The sequence below is a fragment of the Palaemon carinicauda genome, chromosome 28, assembly GCF_036898095.1.
Source record: "Palaemon carinicauda isolate YSFRI2023 chromosome 28, ASM3689809v2, whole genome shotgun sequence".
In the NCBI taxonomy this organism is placed as follows: domain Eukaryota; kingdom Metazoa; phylum Arthropoda; class Malacostraca; order Decapoda; family Palaemonidae; genus Palaemon; species Palaemon carinicauda.
The window spans coordinates 41,039,310-41,065,036 of NC_090752.1; the positions used below are offsets into that span (position 1 = coordinate 41,039,310).

Consider the following 25,727-nt stretch of genomic DNA (forward strand, 5'->3'; position numbering starts at 1 on the left):
GAGAACAAATCATATTGATTTCTTTCTTCTGGTGGAATTTTATTCTCTCTAGATGGAAAATTCTTAGAAAAGAAGGAGGGTCCACAGAATAATTGGTCCCCATAGAAGATTGTCCCACTTCCACAGGATCTATCTCTGTGCCCAGTTATCACTCTGGAAAACTATTTAAATAGACCTTCAGGACCTACGATTTCCCTGAAATACAAACTCTAATTGAGAGGGTATACGACGAGACCGGTATACCCGTTTGGTTGCTAGGTTGTTCATATGAAATATGCAATCCTCGAGACGTTTTCGAGTCTGGCATGACTCTTTCCTGTAGGGGGCAGGAAGCACTAACATGGTTCATGATTAGAAGGAATGACGTATAACGTTAACGTCATATGTCTCTAGGTTTAAGTGACCAAGGAAATTTTGTCTTGAGGTTAAGGCACAAATAATAAATCCACAGATACATTAATGCTCTAGTAAACTTCCATCAGGACGACATGGCCTGAGCCCAAAAAACGGATTTTGAGCACCTCGCTTAACGCAACAAGGAATAAAGATGGTGGCGATGATGACGTCATCTAGATACTCAAAACAGTAACGGAGGAGCGCTGCCTTATTAACGGCTCCCCTTCGTTTTCTTGCCACTTTTCCCCCTCGAAGCGTAAACGTTATTCGGGGTGAAGATAGCTATATGTCGTGTCAAGAATACGTCCTCTGATATCATGCGATATCCCTAAAAGGAAAAGTTAGGGATATTCGTGCCAGGAGTTAGAATTCTGGAGACCTTAAGGTAAAATTCTCTAGGAATATCATTGTAGTCAAATATACCCCAGGAAGCTACTTAAAGGAATCTTCCATCGGGATGACATGGCTATCTCACCCAAAAATAGATTTTTCGCTTCGCTCAAAATCCGTTTTTTGATCTTGTTAAATTAAAGCTCTCTTGATGGACCTTGATGCTTAGAGAGGTGTAGACCCAAATGATATTTTTCTTTCGTTTTTTATAAAGACTGCAGATTTCTTAGCTCAAAAGTTATCGATTATTTTGTGTAAGTTAGCATGAAGAGAAGCTTTTAGGACTTGTTAGAGAATTGGTAATGTTACTCCACTATGCAAATGTGCTTGTGGTAGCGATCGTGAATGCTTACCTTGCAATCGTGATTGTCTTGATCACAATTGTTTAGCTCGTGATCGTGAGCGTGAGGCTTTTGATCGTGAGCATTGTGTTTGCGATCATAATCGTCAGTGCTCAGCCCATAATCTAGAAGAAGAATGTTTCCTGAAAGACGAGCGCCTAGACCATGATGACCTGCGGTCTTTTTGGCATAAGCAATTAACTCTTGAATAAGAGCGTATTCGGGAAGAAGAATGATAAGATCGTGAACGATCTCTGTGATTCTTTACACGATAAACAACGTTTGGAGAGCAAGTGTGAAGCTCGTCAAGGTGATCGTCCAGAAGGACTAGACAGTTTTTTCTCTTGTCCTGGCGAACGGCAAGCAGATGGAGAGCTGGCCACTCGAGGATCATCCTACCTAACGTCTGCAGCTGGCGAGGGGAGCGCACACGAGCCAGATCCTTGCCTATGGGAAGAAACAGAAGGTTTTGGGTTAGGCGACGACATCGTCCTAGGATGGCGAGAGGACTCATCGTCAGCAGGAAGCTGTAGTAGGGCCAAGTGGGATTCCTTCGAAGGGGAAGCAGAAACCAGCAAGGTCGCCCCTGCCTGGAGTACATCTGCAAGAGAGAATGGGTCACCTGCCGGCTGGAGGCAATGGTGCTCCACTAGGGGAAGCATCAAACACCCCAGTACCCGTGGTTGCCAAGGAGTTATGCTGTCTGCACTCCTACTCGAGCGTTCCCCTGAGAAAGACAGGCGAGTTGGAGCTTCGGAAAGAGATCCGGGAGTGCGGGAAGAAGAGGCCCGAGCTCTTATCCTGCCAGAGGAGGATTCCAGAGGAGAAAGATCTAGCTTGGCCTTCTTCCTACGACACCCAAATTTCTCCCACTGGGAGGCAGACCACTCCCTATACTTGTCGCAGGGGGAACACTGCTCGCAGCGGCGCTCCCGCCAGGCCGGACACAACAGATGGGGATTGGTCTCAACCAACGACATGAAGGTGCCACAAGGGTGAATTTCCCGGCCACGACACGTTCGCATGGGAGCGTTCAGGAAGAAGCGCACTCACACTTGAAAAGAGAAAGATGGTGTAAAGCAATGTTGTAATCTATGGATAAGCCTAGAGAGAGAGAAAATGGAAAAGTCTGTTTTTTACCAGCCAAAACAGAAAAGTGAGGCAACTCTCCAAGCTGTCAGTAGATACAGGTGGCTGTCCCCCCACTCCCTATAGGTAGAGTTGCCACCTCGCGCTTTTCAGTATATTGGCTACCTTCAAGCTTTGCCAAAGAATATCCATATAAATAACAAAAGGTTTGTTAGTGAAGGAATAAATGACTAGTCTATGACAGACGGGAAGTGTGGCTTCCCCTCACACCACATGTCATTAATCAAATACCTTACTAACAATTCAATGCTTATTCCAGCTCCGCTAAAGATATACCCCTATCTTACAGGATGAAAAGGTTGTTTACACACAAGAACAAAAGGTCAGTTACAAAGTTTTATATCTTACCTCCAGTATATGCATAAACAAACTGATACGGCTCTTCATCAACAAGTTCTTGTGCTATATACTTCATTTGAGTTTGTTCAATTTCTCGTAGATCACTAGCTGCTGATGAAAGTATTTTCTCCCTCTCATCATCATCAAGCCTTGAATATAATTCTATACTGTATAGTGAAAAATGGCCGGGTGATATAATGGAATCTTTATTGTAAATTTTATTTCTCATAAACGGAAATGATTGTTACCAAAAACTCATTACTTTGGCTAGGTGATAGACACTCCTTGAGTGGAAGTCTGACCAATCCTCTATCTTATTACAGTATTCTCATTTAAGCTCTGAATATTCAGAGTAATAGGCTATGCTAAAGTAACCAATTTTACAATAATTACACAATTGTATTTATTAAATGTCAGTCAAAAAAAGATCTAGTATATACAAATAAAATCAAAATTAAAAACTATTTTGAAGATAAATTTTTCCGATTATATCTTATATAGCAGCCCATTTAGTTTCTAAATGACAACTAGATGGGACTACATACTAATAAATTGGACTTGATCTACATAAGACAACACAATCTTTAAAGTTATCAACTCACCCTGGGATTCTCTGGAGGGAAAAAATAATTCTTTTGCTCCGTACAGTTATGTCTCTGCTTGTTTTATAAACCCTCTCATATTTGTCATTCTTATTTACTAATACTCTTGAGTATTCTCGGAAAAGAGTCATTGACGGAGTATCTTGAGATATATCTGACTGAGGCTTCCTTTGTTTATCACTGCCTTCCTCAGTTGTTCTTGACATGATGAAGTATCCTTCTTATATAATACTTGATCCCTGGAGATAAATAATATATGAAATACTGTACAGTACATAATGATACAGTTTTTAACTTAAAAGATATTTTTTTTCTTTTTAAATTACTGTTTATCTTTTAAGGTATTTATTTTCAGTGTACATTTCAATAAAAGACAATCAAATTCAGTTCTGCTTGAAACTGCATTTCAATAAAAGACAATCAAATTCAGTTCTGCTTGAAACTTCATTCCAACAGCTTTGATTGGTAAGAGCCTAATGTCTATATAACTAATTGGCTTTTTTTTTTCTTTTTTTTTACATTCTCAAATCACTAAAATTCTTATTTTCTACAAAGAGAATTTGGGAAGATGATACACAGAACTGCACAACACACTGTAATGTATGCTGAATGAGACAAAATTATCATGAAAAGTACAATAAGCTTAACCTAAAATGACAAACTTGGAGATAATTTGTATTTTTCCTAACTACAGTATACAAACCTGGAGATATATTTCAGCAATAGCTGAAACCAGCCATTAAGCTTTTTATGTGGAGTAATTACCCTCCATCAGTTAGCGAGGGGATTCGACCGACCACCCCCCTCACACCTACACTAGTAACAAACAGTCACTTTGCAATTACGGCAGGAATTCCGGGGAAAAGTAATGGCGGGACCAGTACGTGTGCAGAGCTTCAGGTTCGTATACTTTAGTTGGGAAAAATACCCATTGCTTAGTTTAATGGCCTGAGCAATCCGTGCTAAGTGTAAGAATTTAGCCATGTTCTAATAATGACAAGGGATTTGTGTAAGAAAAAACTCTTAATTTTTTTTTTTTTTTTTTTTTGTATTGAGTGAAAATACAAATTTCAAATTATAATTTTACTTTAATTTATTGTAAGCTCTTTGTCCATTTGTTCCATGGCCCCCTGTTTTTTTTCTTTTCAGAATATCAACATCCTGTACTCAGCAGGGATCATTTGCTAGAAATTTCTTATAAGATGAAGATTGTCAAAAAAACAGGTTCACTTGGATAAATTATCTGAATTAAATTCTGTGGAACCTATTAAAGATAGGCAGTGAGAGCAATCAGGACTTCCCTCTGCTTTTGATGCCATTTTAATTTCAATCAAGTTGTCCTGTAAGCTTAAATTAGAAAAAAATGACAAATTCAGAGATAATTTGTGTTTTTCCTAACCATACAAACCTTAGCTATTTACAGAGGGGGTATTACTTTCGGCGTAGCTGAAATGACGAGTCATTAGATTTTTAACGAGGGTTAACTACCCTCTCGCTAGTTAGCGAGGGGGTAGGGGAGGGGTAGCTAACTACCCCTCCCCCCTCACACACCGGTGAACTGATTCACTTTGCTTAGAGGTAGGACTTCACGGAGGACAGGGCTGGCGGGCAAATATGTGTAAATAGCTAAGGTTTGTATGGTTAGAAAAAATACAAATTATCTCCGAATTTGTCATTTGTTCCGTAAACGAAATACAAACCATGCTATTTACATAGGGTGACTTAATCCTTAGGTAGGGTGGAAAAGTCCCAGCCTTACTGGCTTTGGCTTTGCCCGGGGACTCTGAATCCGAGTGAGTAGCACTCAAGAAAAGGAGTCCCTGCACCTCGCAAATTCCTTGCTCCGCAAGGAACGTGCGGCCTACATAAGCTTCTGTGTGAAGGAATGAAGTGTGACTTGTCCTAGGAAGTTGACCTGAAGTCCTTTAGATGGAATTCTAGGCTAGGACGTTCCCAATACCAACTCGTCAGGATATGGGGGACGCAACAGTATTATATTAATACTAGGAACACAAGGAAGCATGGTTTACCTGCAGTGGTTTGAGGTCAGCTATGCAGAGAACCCAGGATGCTGCTTTCCCCAAGAGCGGGGAGGATGAAGAAAAGAGTACGGGCCAGACATACTCTTTCCTTCATGCAGTCTAAAACCGGGTAACAATGCCCTCAACCTTCTGCTACCTGTCCATTAAGGAGCCTGAGGTTAGACCAGCTGTTGTGTAGCCACCACAAGGCCGATAGAGAAAGTATCGAGGCTCCTATAGGTCACGTCCTGCAGGTAGTGGGCTGTGAAGGTCGTTTGACGCTTCCAGACTCCAGCTTGTAGCACCTGCGTCACAGAGTAGTTCCTCTTGAAGGCCAGGGACGTTGTGATGCCTTTGACATCGTGTGCTGTAGGGCGACGTGACGGAGGAGGGTCCGGATTCAGAACGTGATGGATGACCCTTTGAATCCAGGCTGAAAAGGTATTCTTGGTGACCCTCCTCTTCGTCCTTCCTGTGCTCACAAACAGGGCTTGCACGTGAGGACGAACTGCAGCTGTTCTTTTAAGATAACACCCCAGACTCCTTACTGGGCATAGTAGATGGTCTGGGTCATCTGTTACAGAACGGAGACTCGAAAACTTTTTGAGTGTAGCAACCATCTCAGTGACGAACCTGAACGTTACCTCCCCCTATCCTCTTGAATGGGCGACGTCGTACGAGAGACCCTGAAATTTGCTGATACACTTGGCCAAGGCCAGAGCGAGCAGGAGCACCGTCTTCCAAGTCAGGTGACGATCAGAAGCCTGGTGTGATGGTTCGCAAGGAGGTCTCTTAAAAGCCCTAAAAACCCGAACCACGTTCCATGTAGGAGGTCTCACTTCCAACTGGGGGCGGGTAAGTTCGTAGCTTCGTATGAGCGAAGAAAGTTCCCGCGAGGAGAAAATGTCTATTCCTTTCAGCCTGAAGGCCATGCTTAAGGCTGAGCGGTAGCCTTTTACCGCCGAGACTGAAAGGCGCATTTCCTCCCACATATGTACAAGAACTCCGCTATTGCTGGAATAGTGGCATCGAGGGGAAAGATACCTCTCCCACGACACCAACCACAGAAGACTCTCCACTTCGCCTGGTAGACCCCTGCAGATGACTTTCGCAGGTGTCGAGACATCCGCTCCGCAACTTGTTGCGAAACGCTTCTCTCTGTGAGGAGATGCTGGATAGTCTCCAGGCGTGAAGATGAAGCGATGCTACTTCTTTGTGGTAGATGTTGCAGTGTGGTTGCTTAAGTAGCTCGTGTCGTGGGGGAAGCTCTCTCGGGAGTTCCGTCAGGAGATGCAGAAGGTCCGGGAACCACTCTGCATGATGCCATAGCGGAGCTATCTGAGTCATAGACAGATTGACCGATAGTCTGGTCTTGTTGAGCACCCTTCTCTTCAGACAGAACGGTGGGAAGGCGTAGACGTCGATGTTGTCCCCGCGTTGTAGGAAGGCATCTTGGCAGAGTGCCTTGGGGTCCGGGACCGGGGAGCAGTACAGCGGCAGCTTGAAATTCAAGGCTGTCGCGAACAGGTCCATAAAGTTAGGACTTTGTTGGCTACTAGAGGGTCCAAAGACCACTCGGTACTCACTATTTGCGAGGCTCTGCTCAGACTGTCGGAGAGCACATTCCTTTTGCCCGGAATGAAGCGAGCCGATAGTAGTATTGAGTGGACTTCGGTTCATCTCAGTATCTTTACTGCAAGATGGGAAAGCTGTTGTGAAAAGGTACCTCCCTGCTTGTTGATATAAGCCACTACCGTGGTGGTGTTTCCGTAGGTCAACCACCACTGCAGGTCCATTCGTTCCGCAGGTCCCATAGGGACCAGAGTGTCCGGGGAATCGTTGCCTTGATTCCACCGGGACTTGAGCCGCCATTGCAGGGATCTCATCCTGAGGCGGCCGTTTGGAACTAGAAGGGCCAAGGAGGAAAGGTGACCTAGGAGATGTAACCAAGAATGGGCTGGAAGCTCTCCTCGTCTGAGGAAAGGTTCTGCGACTCTCCTCAGCCTTGCTATCCTGTCGTCTGATGGAAAGGCTTGTTGGAGATTGGTGTCTAATAACATGCCTAGATATACCAGTTGAGATGGAAGCAGAGAAGCCCTCTTGAGATTTACCATGATCCCTAGATCTTGGCAAACTCCCAGAAGCTTGTCTCGGTGTCGAAGAAGGATCGATTCCGAGACTGCCAGGATTAGCCAGTCGTCCAGATAGACGGATGCCGATCCTGTGTGGCCATGAAGATATCAGGGTGAACACTCTGGTGAACACCTGCGGTGCTGTGGAGAGATCGAAACACAGCACCTTGAACTGGTAGATCTTGTCGTCTAGGCTGAATCTCAAGTACTTCCTGGAAGACGGATGGATTGGGATCTGGAAGTACGTGTCCTTCAGATCCAGTGTGCATATGAAGTCTTGTGGTCTCACTACAAGTCTGATTGTCTCTGCTGTTCCATGCTGAACGAAGTTTGTTTGACAAACTTGTTCAGAGCCGAGAGGTCGATGACGGGTCTCCAGCCTCCAGACACCTTCTTTACATGAAAGAGTCGACTGAAGCAGCCGGGGGGAGCCGTCGACGACCTATTCGAGAGCATCCTTCTTGAGCCTGGTCTCGACTTCTGCCCGAAGGGCTAGCCCCTTTGCCGATCCCATGGCATAGGAGCTCAACGACACTGGATTTGCTCTTGGGGGATTGTCCAGGAATCAGCCCCGAGTTGCTGCCACCTGAACACGCGACTTTAGGCATCCCCCCACTGGTGGACATGCAGGGGGATTGCCAATCCTAGTGTTTGCGGCCTCGGCTGCTCCTTCTTAAGATTATTGCCTCCCCAGGAGGACTTCCCGCGCTTCTTGTCCCTGACAGGAGGGGGCTGCTGTTTAGACACCTTTGTCCTTGCTGCCGGAGCCGGTTCCGATGTCCTAGACTGACGAGGCCGTTGTTGTTGAGGTGCTGGAGGCTTGTAGGGTCTGGATGTAAGCACCTTTTGGAGGAGCGAATTGTGATTCGACATCCTCCACCTCTCAGCTGTCCGTTCCACGTCCTTAGGCTCAAACAATCTCTTTCCAAGGATAGAAGAGTGTCTGAGCTTGCAGACATCCACGGCTGGGACTTTCGAGATAAACCTCTCGGTCACCGCATCTCGATGCTTCAACATCGAGTTTGCCCGCAAGTTCGAAACTTGGTGAGCCGGAAATCGATGGTGCTCGTGCCCGAGAGGATGAAAGTCTCCATGGCCTTCCTGGTGCTCTCCTTGGACAAGTCCTCGGTTCACAACAGGATACCCAGAGATCCAAGCAAGACGTCCAGCCACGGCTCAAGATCTCCGAAGCCGAGAATGTCACCTGCCAGGCGGAGAGTTTCTCGAGAGAAATTCCCCTGGTAAGCTCTTCCACGGAATGGTGGAGAGGAGGAGCTAAACAAGGCTCCCCCATGATCTCGAAGTACCTCCTCTGCTGACGGCTGATAGACGCAGTGTCAGCGACTCCCGCTGGAGGGAAGGGGATTGGGCGATCCTGAGGAGTAGAGATGATGGGGCCTGCCTGAAAAGAAGAAGAATGTTGCCCAGACCTCTCTGAAGATTCTTGCTGCTCCTGCACGTGCGTTGCTCTGCGTTTACGGGATGGAGATCGTGGCGATGATCTGGAAGTACGCGCTCCAGAAGACTCGCCAGGTTGCCTGTGTTGCGAAACCCGACGAGAATCGCGGTCGAAATCGCGCTGGCGCGATGGTAAAATCGTTGGTTCGCGCGCGGGCGAACGTGGTGAATTGAATTGAATATAAGATTTAGGCATTAAGCCAAGCACTGGGGCATCAAAGGCCATTCAGCGCTATATAATGAAAATCATTCAATCATATCTGTACACTCACACCATTTAGTATCATTTTAACCTTTAATACAAATCTTAACACTTTCATACAATAAAATCTAGATGTGAAATAAATAGGGATTAAAAGGGTAAAATAAATAAATAAATTAATAAAATCAATTATAGCTCATAATATAACCCAATACTTTGTACAAATTTTCTCAAGTTCAGGGTATTACAGTTTTCCCCCAGTATATCTCTTAAAGGTTTGTCCTGGAGTAAATGTGTCCTCCTCTGAAGATTAAAAACAGGACAATCGACTAAAATGTGTTTAACATCCATTGTCACTTGACAGGTATTACAAAGAGGGGCCTGTCTCCCTTCCCCACTCTTCATTAAATAATTGTGCGTTGCATGTGTATGGCCAATACGCAGCCTAGTTAAAATAATGGTATCCCTTCTACTTGTAGAATTACAAGATGACCATTTATCCACCAATGGGTGGATTTGTTTCAATTTTGTATTGGTGGTCAGTTCAGACCATCGGGCTTGCCACTTATTTTTACAGTAAAGATGAATCTCACTTTTAAGATCTTTGTAAGGAATACTCAAGGGGGATGGATTACTTAGCCCTGAAGCTTCCTTTGCTGCCTTATCTACTTGTTCATTCCCATCCACCCCAACATGGGCAGGGACCCAACAGAAGTGAACACTGATACTCTTCCTAGACTGCAGAAGTACTAACCAGTCCTGCACCTCTTGTACTAGATGATGGCCTGGCATAATTTGTTTTAATGAGAGTAAAACACTATTGCAATCCGTAAAAATTGTATAAAAACTATTTTGGTTGCCATTTTTAAAAATATGTTGGACTGCGAGAATTATTGCGTACAGCTCAGCAGTAAAAATTGAACAAGAGGATGGGAGTTTCCTTCTAATAACAATATCCCCCACCACAGCTGCACTTCCAACTCCTGCAGCCGATTTGGAGCCATCTGTAAAAACATGTTTCCCATGATGTTGAGCAGCATGATTTAAAAACTCACTTTTCATTACCCTACTAGGTAAGGTATTTTTCCCTCCTGCCGTAAAACATACTTTAACAGGTGGATTACACCAAGGAGGAGACTTGGGATATCCTACCTCTGCTATCTGTGCTGTTAACAAGCCTACTTCTCTAGCATCGTTTTTCAGCTGTACTTCCAAAGGCTTAGGCACTCTAGATCTATTAGGAGCCCGATCTAAAGGCGCCCTAACATATTTACAGTTAGGATTGTTTCTCACAGCAAGGGACCTAGCTAAAAACCTCAAACTCAACTCCTCTCTGCGAATGGAAAGGGGAGGTATGCCAGAATCAACATAGAGACTGTCAATGGGAGATGTTCTGTAAGCACCTGTGCAGATGCGAAGCCCAGCATTGTGAACAATATCAAGTTTTCCAAGTAAAGTCTTTGTAGCTGACCCATATATTTGGCATGCATAGTCTAACTTGCTCAGACACAAAGATGTATAAATTCTAAGCAAAGTTGTTCTATCAGCACCCCAATCAAAATGCGATATCACTCTCAGAATGTTCAGTGACTTCTTAACCCTGATAGATAGGTCATTTATATGGGGACCAAATGTCATTTTCTTGTCGAAAATGACTCCAAGAAACTTGACACTATCCTCATATGGCAAAATACAATCATTTAAGAAAAGGGTGGGGATCTCTTCCCTTTTACGAGTACGAGTAAAGCGAATGGCTTTGGTCTTCTGAGGAGAAAACATGAATCCGCGAGAATTTGCCCATGCGGAAGCAGCATTTATTGCAATTTGAAGATTTTGGCATGCTTGAAGTGCAGATGATCCACTACAATAAATTGCAAAGTCATCGACAAATAGTGATCCTTGTATGCCAGGAGGTATGTGACTAATGAGACTATTAATAGCTACAGCAAACAAGGTCACACTCAATACGCTGCCTTGGGGGACACCTTCTTCTTGCATGTAGGATGAAGATAGTTCTGACCCTACTCTCACTTTAATTGAGCGGTTTGATAAAAATTCTTCAATAAAAGAGAACATATGTCCTCCTATACCCCACGAGGCCAATTGCTTTAAAATACCACCCCTCCAGGTGGTGTCATATGCCTTTTCGAGGTCAAAAAAGACACCCACCACCTGGTTTTGGTTAGAAAAAGCATTTGAAATTTCCCTTGATAACATCAGCAAAGGGTCTAGAGTACTTCGGTTCTTCCTAAAACCAAACTGTCTGTTAGATAAAAGATTTTTTGATTCTAGATACCACACAAGTCTCTTGTTGATCATTCTCTCAAATAGTTTGCATATGCAACTGGTCAAGGATATGGGCCTATAACTAGATGGCAGTTCTGGGTCTTTACCAGACTTGTGGCCTGGAATTACAATTGAAGTATGCCAGGAATCAGGAGATGTATGGGAAGCCCATAGACCATTAAAGGTTTCTAATAAAAATTCCTTGGTATCCACTGGAAGATGTGATATCATTTCATACCGGATGCCATCCTCACCTGGGGCAGTTAAAGAAGAGCTGGAGATAGCATTTTGCATCTCCTCCATACTAAAAGGCAGGTTAAAAGCTTCAGTATTTGAAGAAGCAGGAGGAACAACAGATGTTGATGCTCTAATTTGTTGAAATGCTGGGGAATAGTTGTCAGCACTTGATACATGAGCAAAGTGCTTAGCAAGAACCTCTGCTACATCTTTGGGGTCAGATATATATCTATTATTTTCCCTTAATATTGGTAGAGGCTTAGGGACGAATTTACCTTGAAGTTTTCTAATCTTGTCCCATATTTCCTTTGAAGGAGTTTTGGTATTAATATTAGATATATATTTCTTCCAAGATGCTCTCTTTGCTTTTTTAAAAATTCTTTTTTGTTTGGCACAGGCTCTGAGATATGCTATTCTATCTGCTAAATAGTTGGTCCTCAAGTATCTTCTGAAGCAAGTTCGGGTCACTTTTCTTGCGTTGGCACATTCTTTACTCCACCAAGGAACTACAGAGCGATGAGGTAAACCGCATGTTTTAGGTATAAACTTGCTAGCATTATCATCAATAATATTTTCAAGATGTTGATAGGCATGCACTGGAGATGTAAATTCATCATATTCTTTATCAGTGTGTGAACAGTTTTCATAAGCTGCCCAGTCTGCCTCATCTATCTTCCATTTTGGTGGACACTGAGAAGGAAGATTATGGACATAATTTAACATTATTGGCCAATGGTCACTGCCATGTAGGTGTTCATTTACTGACCAAAGGTAGTCCAATCGAATGGATGAGGAACAGATTGACAAATCAATGGCTGATGTAGAGTTGTGGACTACATCATACCTAGTTGGAGAACCATCATTCATTAGTATGACATCATTGTTGTCGATTAATTCTTCAACAAGATTACCCCATCTATCGCACACATTTCCACCCCATAAAGTATGCTTTGCATTAAAATCACCCATTAAAATAAAAGGGGCAGGAAGCTGATTGATCAAGTCTTGAAGGTCAGAAAGTCTAAGCCTTCTTGGATTACCAGCATGATCTAAGAGGAAAAGTTCTAAGGATGGTTCAATATATAGCGAGCATAAAGTAATTTTTTTCCCGATATGAGTTCTAACTGCACATGCCTGTAGTGGTGTATTGAGTGGGATTGTTTCAAATTTTACAGATTTGTGAATAATAAAACCTGTACCACCTTGAGCTCTTGCAGCTTGCAAAGGAGGGGATCTACAAAAATGATAATTGAGTCCAGGATTAAATGGTTTGTCACTGATCTTGGTTTCCTGTAGACAAATTACCTTCGTGTCTGTGTCCCTGGTTAAAGTTTTTATTTGCTCAATGCTAGTACTTAGACCTCTGCAATTCCACTGGATGATAGACATTATCTTTTGTTATTATTTTTCTTTGTCTCATTTGTCTTTTGGGACTTTTCAGATGAAGCCATATAAGGCCTGGAGATGGAAGGCTTTACTAGGCCACCACTCTTCTTTTCTTTCTTTCTAGGATCTTTATAAGAGTCAACCTTAGGATCATGAGCAGTAGGGCACTTACCTGACTTAGATGAAGGTGAGGATGATGGGGACCTTTTCCTCTTTGGAAGATCTTGTTTTCCAATATCCATCAAATCAGGTAGAGATTCTGCCTGAGACAATACATTTAAGGTGGTGGAAGCCACATTGGTTTCCTTGGAGGATTGCGCTAGAACTTCAACAGTTCGAGCACTTAACCCAGAAGGCTGGGCTACTACCTCTAGGGGAGATGCTCCTATCAGTGACAATACTTTTGGTGTATTGGAAACCATATTGACCTCTTTGGAGGTTTGTGCTCTGGCTTTTATAGGCGGAGCACTTGACCCAGATGGCTGGGCTACTACCACTAAGGGAGATGCACCTGACGGGCCAGGTGCTGCCACTGGTCCCCCTGTGGTAGTAAGGGGTAGTGGATTATAATCTTTTGTTGGCATCTTAACTGCGTGAGCAAAATTAAGTTGCCGATTGAGTAGATGCTTTGCATAACCTACACTTATATGTTCAGCATTTGCTTTCAAGATTGCAGCTTCTTCTTTCTTGTATTCTCTACATCTTTTATCATTTGATTTATGATGATCTTTACAGTTTGCACAGGTTGTATCTCTGTTGCATTGGCCATGTTCTAACAAAGAACAGTTAATACAGATCTTCGTATTATTGCAGTACCGGGAAGGGTGACCGTACTTGAAACAATTAAAGCATTGTAAAGGCCTAGGTTTATATTCTCGAACACGTACTCTTTCATTCTCAATAATTATATGATCTGGTATAACAGGGGTTTCAAATGTTAAAACTACCATGCTTGTTTGAGGGATCTTACTTACTTTCCAAACATTAGCAGGGCACATGTCCAGAATTTCCGGTTCTGAGAATTCATATAGATCTCTATCAAAAACTACTCCTTTACCATAGCTGAAGCTCATGTGTGGTTTAATATCCTTAATAGGATCAATTTCTGCAATCTTCATGCCACAAAGCATGTGAGCTTGAGTATCTGATTTTGCATTAATCAAAACAGATTGCTTACCGTATCTACTAATATCCTTACTTTTAATTAAACCAACTTTTTTTTGTATAAATTTACTAATCTTATAATAGTTATAATTATCCATCTTCCCAGATGCAATTATCCATGTTGGGGGCTTGGGGGTTCTTACTTCTGGAAGTCTATGCTCTATTTCTTTTTCCATCCATTCTTCTGGTTTATATACCTCTAGGTGTCTTGGTGCTTTATCACATAGAGCCCCAGAAATCAAACAATTGTCAATTTTTATGCTCTCTAAATTTTTATTTGCTTCTAAAGCAATCTCAAAACTTGAAAATGATACCCAAGCTTCCCAAAAGCCTTTACTACCATTAAGCTCCATTAAAATTTCTTTGATTGCCCCAAATCTACAGAAGGCTTCATGAATTATGTCATAGCTACAACCAATTGGTATGTTTTTTAAGTGGAGAATTTTCAGATTTTTTGTTGGATCTGGTAATGAGCCAGAACCAGAGAGTAAAGTATCACTGTTAATACAAGCATCATTTTCCACCAGTGCCGATAAATTGTCTTTAACAACACTGGTCAGAGAAGTATTGTTGGAGGAATCCTTTTTATTGCAGAGGTTGTCAACAGAGCTTTCCCTATTTAAACAAGCAGAAGTCGTCAACGGTGTCTGGGGTTCGCCATTTGATCCAGGGGTACGGGGAATATTAAGTTTACTCATTAATTATTTTTTCAGGGGGAGGGAAGGGGTCATAATAACAATGAAAAAAAAACAATGGAAAAAAATAAAGTTCAAGGGAGAGAAAAAATTAAGACTGTCTGAAATTCCAAAGAAGACACCGTTAGCCTTTCCTGGAATTAATTTCTCCACCAATGACACCTGTGAAAGCTGCTTACCAAATGTCCACTCCCTACCCTACCACAAAGGGATGGTACCACTATGATTAGAGTGGCTCAAGTGTATGCCAAACCCGCTTGATGGGACTGAGAGCATTTCAAGAATACAATCATCCCCACTCTAATCATAGTGGCAGGCAAACCGGACAGAATGCCGAGAGTCCTATCTCTATAAAATCGCCAACCCCTGGAATCCGAAGGCCAAATTTCCTAAGAGATAGTTCCGCGTGCCAGTATGGGAATACTGACACTCCTAGGTGTCCAAACATTTTCGGGCAGTTGGCAAGACCACCACAGCTCCCACAATTGATTTTGAAATAAAAACCGATCATGGATACAATGTCCCCTCTAAAAAACCTGGACAGTGAAATGGGTAAGAGAGTTTTGACAGAAAGGTTGGAGACAGCTGATAATTATGAAGGAGGAATAAGCAATAAGAGGTAATAGAAAAAGAATGAGAGAAATTTAGAGTCAAACTGAGGAAAAGAAATTCCCCAGTTCGAGAGCCCTCTTGCCCGTCACAAGCCTTCAGCACGGGAATGATATGCCGTGCTGAAGCCCAATGACTTCATCAAGGCATTCTCTCGTTAAGAGGGCGGGCGAACGTGGGCGCGCGGAAATGAAAGCGCGTGGGCGCGTAGGAGTGCGGGCGAGTGGGCGCGCACGCGAAAGTGCGCGTGGGCGCGCAGGTGAGGGTGAGTGCGGTAGTAAGGGCGAGCACTGGCGGCCGGGAGACCGATGGCGCGTAGGCGAGCGATGGCGCGTAGGCGAGCGATGGCGCGTAGGCGAGCGATGGCGCGTAGGCGAGCGATGGCGCGTAGGCGAGCGATGGCGAGCGATGGCGTGTTTTGGCAAGGGATGGCGTGTTTTGGCAAGCGATGGCGCGTTGGCGGGCGATGGCGCGTTGGCGGGCGATGGCGCGTTGGCGGGCGTTGGCGCGTTGGCGGTCGATGCCGCGTTGGCGGGCGATGCCACGTTGGGTTGGCGCGTTGGCGGTCGATGCCGCGTTGGCGGGCGATGCCGCGTTGGCGAGCGATGCCGCGTTGGCGAGCGATGCCGCGTTGGCGAGCGATGCCGCGTTGGCGAGCGATGCCGCGTTGGCGAGCGATGCCGCGTTGGCGAGCGATGCCGCGTTGGCGAGCGATGCCGCGTTGGCGAGCGATGCCGCGTTGGCGAGCGATGCCGCGTTGGCGAGCGATGCCGCGTTGGCGAGCGATGCCGCGTTGGCGAGCGATGCCGCGTTGGCGAGCGATGCCGCGTTGGCGAGCGATGCCGCGTTGGCGAGCGATGCCGCGTTGGCGAGCGATGCCGCGTTGGCGAGCGATGCCGCGTTGGCGAGCGATGCCGCGTTGGCGAGCGATGCCGCGTTGGCGAGCGATAGCGAGTAGCGACCAATCGCATACAGGAGAGTTAACGCGTGGGCGTGTAGGAGACCTACGGCGATCTGAAGCGTGGGCGCGTAGCTGCATTAAAAAACCGCTTGCTCGCAGGCGAAGAATCGCACGGGCGCTTAGGCGATCGTTGGCGCGCCGTAGCGCGGCCAGAAGATATCAGCGAGGGTGCAGAACCAGATGGTGAGGTTGCGCGCAAGGGCGAACGCTCGTGGGCGGGCACAGGAGACTTTTCGTGGGCGCGCGAGCGCGCAGAGACTCGTTCAAGTCTTGAAGTGCGCACCTGTGATAGTGCGCAGGCGATGGCTTGCGCGTGGGCGAGCTCTGAGGGAGCGCAGGTGATCGTCGGCGAGGAGGCGAAGGAATAATCTCCTTGCCTGCGCCCAGATCCGGAGATCGTGAGCGCGTGGGCGAACATTGGCGCGCAAATGTGCGCTGGCGAGCAGGCGATCGTGGGCGTTCAACGAAGGAATAATCTCCTTGCCTGCACCCAGATCCGAAGATCGTGGGCGCGTGGGCGAACGTTGGCGCGCATTGCACACATCAGGAAAGGGCGCGCAGGCAATCGTGGGCGTTCAGGAGACCGTTGGTGCGCATGGCGCGTAGCAGGAACATGGCGCGCAGATGTGCACTGGTGAGCTGAAGAGTGCTGGTGCACAGGTGGTCTCATAAGCGCAGGTGAGCGCTGGCGATCAGGAGGTCTACGGCGAGACTCAGCTATAGGAGATCGCTGGAGAATTGATTCAGCAGAAGTCTGGTCCACAGCAGGAGAGAGTTTGCGAGAACGAGGTTGCACAGGTAAAACCTGGCACTTAAGGGACTTATTCACATTGTGAGGAAAGCCCTTTGCCCCGAAGGGACCGGTGCCCGTTGGATAATGGGGTCCTTGGCGCCCACTGCGCATCTGCGTCCAGGAACGGAGATGGAAGACAAGAAGGTCTGGAGGCGTCGGAGATCATGAACGATCTGCCGGAAGTTCTAGCGATGTAACAGCAACAGTCTGCTCTCGTAGGGGAGGATCCTCTGCGGGGACGTAGGAGGTGACGATGAAGACGACCACGGACAGGAGCACCATCATCAGTCCTCCGAAGAGGAGACTCTGTTAGTGAAATCCCCCGAGGGGGAGAAGCACTCGCAGGAGAGACTGTTGGACTCAGCTGCCCCCTCGAAGGATGTTCGGAGGGGGGAACTGAGCCTTCAGTAACATCAGCAACAACAGCAGGGGGAGTCCTTCGAAGAGGAGTCTCTATGAGTGTCCTCTCTCGCGAACGTGAGAGTTGAACACTTCGTAGAAGAGACAAGAAGAAACTGATGATGGCGCCCCATAGGGCCGTTAGATCAGCAAGCTGACCTATAAGGAATAATCCTCCGAAGAGGAGCTCCTGCAGCTGCTCAGCCCCTTGAGCGTAGCTGCAGGTGCGACCGCTTAGCCCCAAGAGCATAGTCGCACGAATTCCATGGTCCGGCCTTGCTAGTCGCCATTGCAGGGATCTCATTCTGAGACAACCGTTGGGAACTAAACGGACCAAGGATGAGAGACGGCCGAGGAGACGTAACCACGAATGGGCTGGGAATTCGTCTCATCTGAGGAAAGGACTTGCGACCTTCCTCAGCCTTGCTATCCTGTCGTCTGATGGGAAGGCTTTGTGGAGATTGGTGTCCAATATCATGGCTAGATATACCAGTCTTTGGGTAGGAAGCAGAGAAGACTTCTCCAGATTTACCATGATCCCCAGATCTTGGCAAATCCCCAGAAGTTTGTCTCGGTGTCGAAGAAGGATTGACTCCGAGTCTGCTAGGATCAGCCAGTCGTCCAGATACCTTAGGAGACAGATGCCGATCCTGTGTGCCCACGAAGATATCAGGGTGAACACAGCAACTTGAACTGGTAGATCTTGTTGTCTAGGCTGAATCTTAGGTACTTCCTTGAAGACGGATGGATTGGGATCTGGAAGTACGCGTCCTTCATATCCAGTGTGCACATGAAGTCTCGCGGTCTCACTGCGAGTCTGACGTCTCCATGCTGAACGGGGTCTGCTTGACAAACCTGTTCAAAGCCGAGAGGTCGATGACTGGTCTCCAGCCTCCAGACGCCTTCTTTACAAGAAAGAGTCGACTGTAGAAGCCTGGGGACCCGTCGACGACCTCTTGGAGAGCGTCTTTCTTCAACATGGTCTCGACTTCTGCCCAAAGGGCTTGCCCTCTTGCCGATCCCATGGCAAGAGAGCTCAACGACACTGAATTCGCTGTCAGGGGAGGTAGAGATGTTGTGAACGGGACGCGATATCCTTGGCTGATCACGGAAATCGTCCAGGAATTGGCCCCGAGTTGCTGCCACCTGTCCGCGCAACTTTGAAGGCATCCCCCCACTGGTGGACGTGCGGGGGGACTGCCAATCTTAGCGTTTGCGGCCTCAGCCACTCCCCCTAGGATTTTTGCCTCCCCTGGAGGACTTCTTGCCTTTCCTGTCCTTGACGGGAAAGGGCTGTTTGGACACCGTTGCCTTTGCTGCTACTGCCGGCTTTGTCGTCTTTGCAGGGCGAGGTTGTTGAGGTGCTGGGGGCTTATAGGGCTTTGATGTTGAAGCCCTCTGGAGGAGGGAGTCCTGGTTGGACTTCCTCCACCTCTCAGCCGCCTGCTCTACATCTTTCGGCTCAAACAGACTACTCCCCAAAAGGGAGGAATGTCTGAGCTTACTGACCTCGGTGTTGGGGACCTTCGAGTTGAATCTTTCAGACACCGTACCTCGGCGTTTCAGGATAGTATTAGCCCACAAGTTCGAGACTTGGTGGGCCAGAAACTCGATGGTACAAGTGCCTGAAATAAGGAAGGTCTCCAAGGCTTTCCTGGTACTCTCCTTAGACAAGTCTTCAGATCGTATCAAGATGCCAAAAGATCCTAGCCAGATATCCAGCCACAAAGTGGCCTGCATGGCACACCTTCTCCTGGCAGAGGATCTCCAAGGCTGAGAACGACACTGGCCGGTTAGAGTCTCTCTCGAGAGGGACTCCCCTGGAGAGCTCTTCCACAGAGTGGTGGAGGGAAAGAGCTAAACAGGACTCCTCCATGATCTCGAAGTACCTCCTCTGGTGGACACGAGGAGGTGGGAGGAGTTTGTTTCCGGCACTGGAACGGCTGGAGGAGTCTAGCTCGGAGAGCTGGCTCTCGACCTTATCTCTGGCACTCTTGACCCCCTGGGACCAAGGCAAAGCCGCGCTGGCTTTAGGGGGCTACTGGGTACCAAAGACTCGGTCCAGAACCGTGTCCTTGCCCTCTCGAGGAGGAATCTCTGGATCCGAGAATCAGTTAAGGTTCCTCATCAGAGTCAGAACTTGCCAAAAGGCATGTTCCGACTCTTGCAGCTCTCCTCCTGATGGACTAGCAGCAAGGTCTCGAGTCCCCAAAGGCTCTTCTTGGGGGGACTCGTGGATGTTCTCCGCGGGCTTAGCTGGCTCAGGTCTGAGCCTCGAAGAAGACTTCGGAATCGTCTTGGAGTCCTTCGACTCCCTCCTGGGACGGATGCAGGATTCCAACAAAGATGGTGTGGGGGCTCTTCTCCACCTCCACCCGAGGAGACTTCTCAGCGCGAGGTGGGGTCTCTCCCATTGGTGCAATGGGAGAACGCCTCGCCTCACGTGAATCCCCTGAGGACGGAAAATCCTCGTCCACAGGGGATGGAGAGAAAGTCTGGGGAGGGGAGGGAGCCTTCCTCGACGACTTCCGAGGAGCCAGTTTCGCCCTTGGAGAAGTAACCACGTCGTCCACTCCTCTCTTCCTCTTCAGGGGGGCCGAGATAGCCGCTGATTTGAGGCCTAGTTCAGAGAAAGCGGGCTTGAAAGCCTGCGCAACCGCTCTGATCAAGGGCCCAAACCAGGGCTGCCGACTGACAGCAGCGCTGTCAGAGACACCCTCTGGAGGGAAGGGGATCGTAATATCCCTAGGAGTGGAAACTACAACAGGGTCTGCCTGAAAGGAAGAAGCTGTGGAAGAAATGTTCCTAGACTTGTCCGGAGATTTCCCTCCATCCGTTGAGCGCGCTGTCCTGCGCTTACGGGGGGAGGGGGGGGGAGAGGAACGCGATGAGGATGACCTGACTGCGCGTCGTACTGCAGGATCTCGTGTGGGAACACGCTGTGGATTGTGCTGGGCATCGAGCTCGCGCGGTAGGCCATTGCCTAGCTCGGGGGGGGCGATTACTCGCGCGGGCGGGCGTGCGTGGGGGATGGCGATGGCGCGCAGGCGAGCCATGGCACGTAGGCGAGCGTTGGCGCGTGGGAGAGGGCGCGCGTTGGCGCGTGGGCGAACGATGGCGCGCAGGCGACAGGGCGCGTAAGCGTCAGGGCGCGTGGGAACGTAGGTGAAGGGGCGCGTTGGCGCGCAGGTGCACGTTCCGGAGACCTCGGATAGTGTGCAGCCACAAGATCCTGAAGGACCCGTAAGGGCGAAGCCGTTGGGCGCGAGGGCACGCAGGAGGGCGGTCATCTGGTACCTAAGTTCTGGCAGTGGGCGCACGCTGGAGACTGCGGGCAATGGCGCGTAGGCGAGGGATGGCAAGCAGGCGAGATCCGGTGGCGCGTCGGCGATCGGTGGTCAGTGGTGTGGAGGAGAGCGCTGGCGAGCAGGGGAGGATGAAGACTTTCCTCTGGATCACTGATCCGAAGATCAAGGGCGAGCAGGAGAGCACCGACGAGCAGGAGAGCGCTGACGAGCGGGAGATTGATTGAAAGTTTTCTGGCATCCTGACATCTAAGGTCATTGACGCCGATACCATTTACTGTATATGAAAATTAAAAGCAAATTCGATTAAAACCATAAAAATTAAGAAGTCATTACAATAGTTAAATAGTTTTCAGAAGACCTGCTTCTGAAATAAATCTAAAAATTCCGCTCGCATAGTAAGACACATGTCCAAGAATCTTGGCAAGGATAAACCTGCCATCCTCACCTCGAGCCTCAAACAGATATCTATTTCTTAAGTTAGTAAAATTAGGGCATTCGGTCAACAAATGCCTCACTGTTACAAGGTACTAAGCAGTCCTCGCAATACGGTTGGTGTTGGCCCTTCAGCAGAAACTCGTGTGTCAACCGTGTGTGACCAATACGGAGACGACAAAGAGTCGTCTCCCATTTTCGGGGAATCATGTTATACCTCCAAGGTGATATGATATTTGTTACTTCCCTCATTTTATTGCCATCTTGACTATCCCAGTGCTGTTGCCATTTATCACAAACCAATTTCTTGATGTAAGGTAGGAAATCGTTACATGGAATGGGATACCTCCTTGGTAGCAACTCGGATGCCGCATTCTTCGCCAGTAAATCTGCCTTCTCATTCCCAGACACACCTACATGTGCTGGAACCCAACAAAATCGAACAGTTATACCTTTCCGTCCAATTATAAAAAGCCATTCTAAAATCTTTAAAACTAGAGGGTTACTAAAATTAAAAACTTCTAAAGCTTGAAGAACACTCCTTGCATCACTAAAAAATTGTAAAATTACCCTCCTTTTCCAAAGCTATTTTCTCAATAGCGGTTAATATACCATACAGTTCGGCAGTAAATATGGAAGCTGTTAGAGGAAGTGCACCTCTACAATTAAAATTACTATGTACTCCAAATCCAACGCCAGCATCAGATTTGGAGCCATCAGTACTGTATATATAAAAGTCGATCCTCTATGTTCTTCAACATGTTCCATAAAGAGAGACCTGGATTCTAAGTCAGTCAAATTCTTCTTAACTCCAATAAAGTATCTACAAAAAGATATGTCAGGTAATTTCCATGGAGGCGTTGATGATACCTTAAATGGAAGCACCTTATTTCTAATTATATCCAGATTGATTAATAATTGGTTAACCCGAAACCCAAAAGGTTGAGGAGATTTTGGGTGCAACTCAAAGTAGGTTGAGTGCCTTACAAGGCTTGCAGTTTGAAAGGCTGAAGAATTGGGGAGTCTTTGCAATCTAAACCAATACCGAATAATAGAGGACATTCGGTAAAGGTCCAGAGGCAACTCCCCAGCATCAACAAGGAGACTTGTGATAGGGGAGGTTCTAAAGGCTCCTGTGGACAATCTAATGCTAGCATGATGTATTGAATCTAGTATTTTTAACCGGCTTGGGGTTGCTGAGGAGTATATTTCGCATCCATAACTAATTTTGGAAAATATCAAGGCCTTGTATAATTTTAAAATTGTATTGCGGTCTGCCCCCCATGATGTATGGGACAAGACTTTTAAAAGATTCATAGCTTCAACACATTTAGCTTTTAATGTTTTTAAGTGAGAAACCCATGTAAGCCTACAATCAAATATCAACCCTAAAAATTTTGCTTCACTTGCACATGGGATCCGTTGACCTTTGATGTATATATCCGGGTCTGGATGTACTCCCCGTATACGACAGAAATGGACAATTGTAGTTTTACTTGTTGAGAACTTAAATCCATTCATATCAGCCCAATGGATAATTTTATCAATAGAGAGTTGGATTTTTCTCTCAACCATTGCCATTCTGGCTCCAGCAAATGATATGGAGAGATCATCCACAAATAATGTTGCAAGAACATCCCGGGGAATGACTGAGGATATCCCATTAATTGCTAGTGCAAAAAGGGTTACACTCAGCACACTCCCCTGAGGAACTTCTTCTTCCTGGCATTTACTCTGTGATAGAGCTTCCCCAACTCTCACTTGGAAAACTCTATGTGAAAGAAATGACTGGATGAATAGTGGTAGCTCACCTCTCAATCCGCACTCATGGATTCTTTTAAGTATACCGTATCTCCATGTGGTATCATATGCCTTTTCAAGATCAAAAAAAAACTGTCACATGGTGCTGTTTGGAAGCAAAGGCTTCACAAATGGAGGACTCAAGTTGTATCAGCACATCAGTCGTTGAGTGCATTTTCCTGAATCCACATTGAATGGGTGATAAAATATTCTTCTTTTCAAGGTACCAAATCAGTCTTGCATTGACCATCTTCTCCATGATTTTACATAAACAAGATGTCAATGCAATAGGTCGGTAGTTTGCTGCTAAAAACTTGTCCTTACCGGGTTTTAAAAAGGCTAAAATAATGGCTAGTTCCCAAACACTTGGATAACTATGATCATGCCATATTCTATTAAAAATGCTTAAAATAAATAACTTTGTATTAAAAGGTACATGTTTAATCATTGCATATGGAATTCCATCGGGTCCAGGGGCTGTATCGTTACAAGTAGCAAGAGCAGAATCAAATTCTCTTTCAGTAAAAGGAGAATTGTATGACTCTAGCTTTCTTGTTGCGAAGTTTAAAACTTTCTTTTCTTCATTGCTCCTATACTGGTGACCAGGAGCTGCTTGACACTTGCACGATACATTTGAGAAATGGTCAGCCAGGGCATTGCTAACTTCGGTTGCTCCAGTCATATACTGGCCATTTATCTTTAACACTGGTGGTGGGTTTGGGGTGAATTTTCCTGCTATCTTTTTTACTTTCCTCCACACAGATGATGTTGGTGTTCTACTGTTAATGGAGGAAACAAAGGACATCCAAGACTGGCGCCTAGCTTCTTTCTTGGCACGACGGAACTGTGCTCTACATTTCTTGTATATGACTAAATTCTCCTCATTACGGCACATGCGCAATCGAGTTAAAGACTTTCTTGTGGCTCTGTGCAGGGCAGTTAGTTCTGATGACCACCAGGGGACTGGTCGTCGTCTGAATATCCCAGTTGTTTTGGGAATGGAATTGACTCCTGCTGTGTGAAGAGTTCCATTAAGTAAGTCTATGGCATCATTAACACTTTCAAACTGTTCTGCATTTCCTTCAATTTCACTTAACTCCCGAAATCTATTCCAGTCCGCCTTATCAAGATTCCATCGAGGTGATCTTTGTAAAGGTGGACCATTGTTGGTGTTTATAATGATTGGTGCATGATTACTAGTATGCCAATCATCTAATGTTCTCCAATTAAAATCGAGAAGACAGTTAGAGCTTGCAACTGATAGGTCAATGCAGGACAAGGTACCTGTCTGTACATGAAAATGTGTGGGCTCTCCTGTATTGAGGAGTCCGACATCTTCATTCTCCAAAATTGACGATATAATATTACCCCTTGCATTTGCTAAAACATCACCCCATAAAGGATGTCTACTATTAAGGTCTCCTAGTAAGAGAAAGGGTTGTGGGAGTTGTTTAATCACCTCTACTATATTATCATATGAGATGTTATCATTTGGAGGCAAGTAAAGAGAACAGATTGTGTATTTTCTCCCTATATCAATCTGTACAGCCACTGCCTGCAGAGGGGTACAGATAGACAAAGATATTTGGGGAACATCTCGACGAACGTATATAAGACTTCCCCCATGGCTCCCTGCTCGTTGATCATATGGTGTCCTATAGCTAACATACTCTCGAGGACAAGGAGTATTAGCATCGAGCTTGCTTTCTTGTAGACATACTGTTATAGGGGAGTGCTCACATATGAGGAGCTTAAGTTGTTCATATTTCGCCCTTAAACCCTGGCAATTCCATTGCAGAATGGAGGAAAAAACTATGTTTTATTTTTTGGAAGACACCTTAGATGAAGTCTTCCCAATGGCACTATTTGATCTAACAATGTTTCCCGGAGGTAACTCTAGAGAGGATCTTGATATAGTGGGTTTTGTGTTTCTCTTGTTCTTTGTGTCCTTTTGATCTAATTGTTGAGGAGGATGGTGGACCTCAACTTGAATTTCTGATTGGTTCAATTTACCTTCTAGTTGTTCAGAAACATCAGCAGACAAGATATCATATTTATTGGAAGTCGTGACTTTAATGTTTCTTATGGTAGGAGGAGAGAGGGAGGGAGGTCTCTCTCTTTTTCGATTAAAAGGTTGTGATCTGTCAGGTTTTTGCACCTTCCCCACTACGGGTTCACCAGGTAAATTGGTTTCGAGTGCAACCTCCATCAAATCAGGCAAGGAAACGGCCTGTGAGAGGTTCGTACTATTGTTTAAAATCGGAGTAGTTGGCTTTTGAATAATTTTCAGATCTTCAAGTGTCCGTTTTGATTTTTCCACAATTTCTGGATATAGATTTTCGATGAGACTTTCAACCTCTTTAACAACTTTCATTTGTTTCTTTATCTTAGAAGTAGAGATATAATTTTCGTATGTGTGGTTTGGCAAGTTTTTCTTCAGAACCATTGAAAAAGGTTGCCCTGGTCTTATTTGCTTTTCAAGAGCTCTTTTACGAGCCTCTTTAAAAGTAACCCTTTCCATGGTCCTAATGGCCTGGATTTCTTTTTCAAAAATAAACTTTACACAGCTTTTAGATGTAGCTGGGTGTGCTTCCCCACAATGTATGCAATTAGGGTTTTCTATGCAT

At 45.9% G+C, this 25,727-nt stretch overlaps 1 long non-coding RNA gene across 1 annotated transcript in view; it reads right to left on the minus strand.

Moving 5' to 3' along the window:
- Positions 1-2,628: 2,628 nt before the first annotated feature.
- Positions 2,629-25,727, minus strand: part of LOC137622007 (uncharacterized) — a 30,160-nt gene continuing 7,061 nt past the window's right edge. Inside the window, exons 2-3 of the long non-coding RNA XR_011040320.1 lie at positions 3,218-3,456; positions 2,629-2,764 (exon numbers count right to left, since the gene is read on the minus strand). This is a non-coding gene — a long non-coding RNA (uncharacterized lncRNA). The remainder of the gene's footprint in view (positions 2,765-3,217; positions 3,457-25,727) is intronic.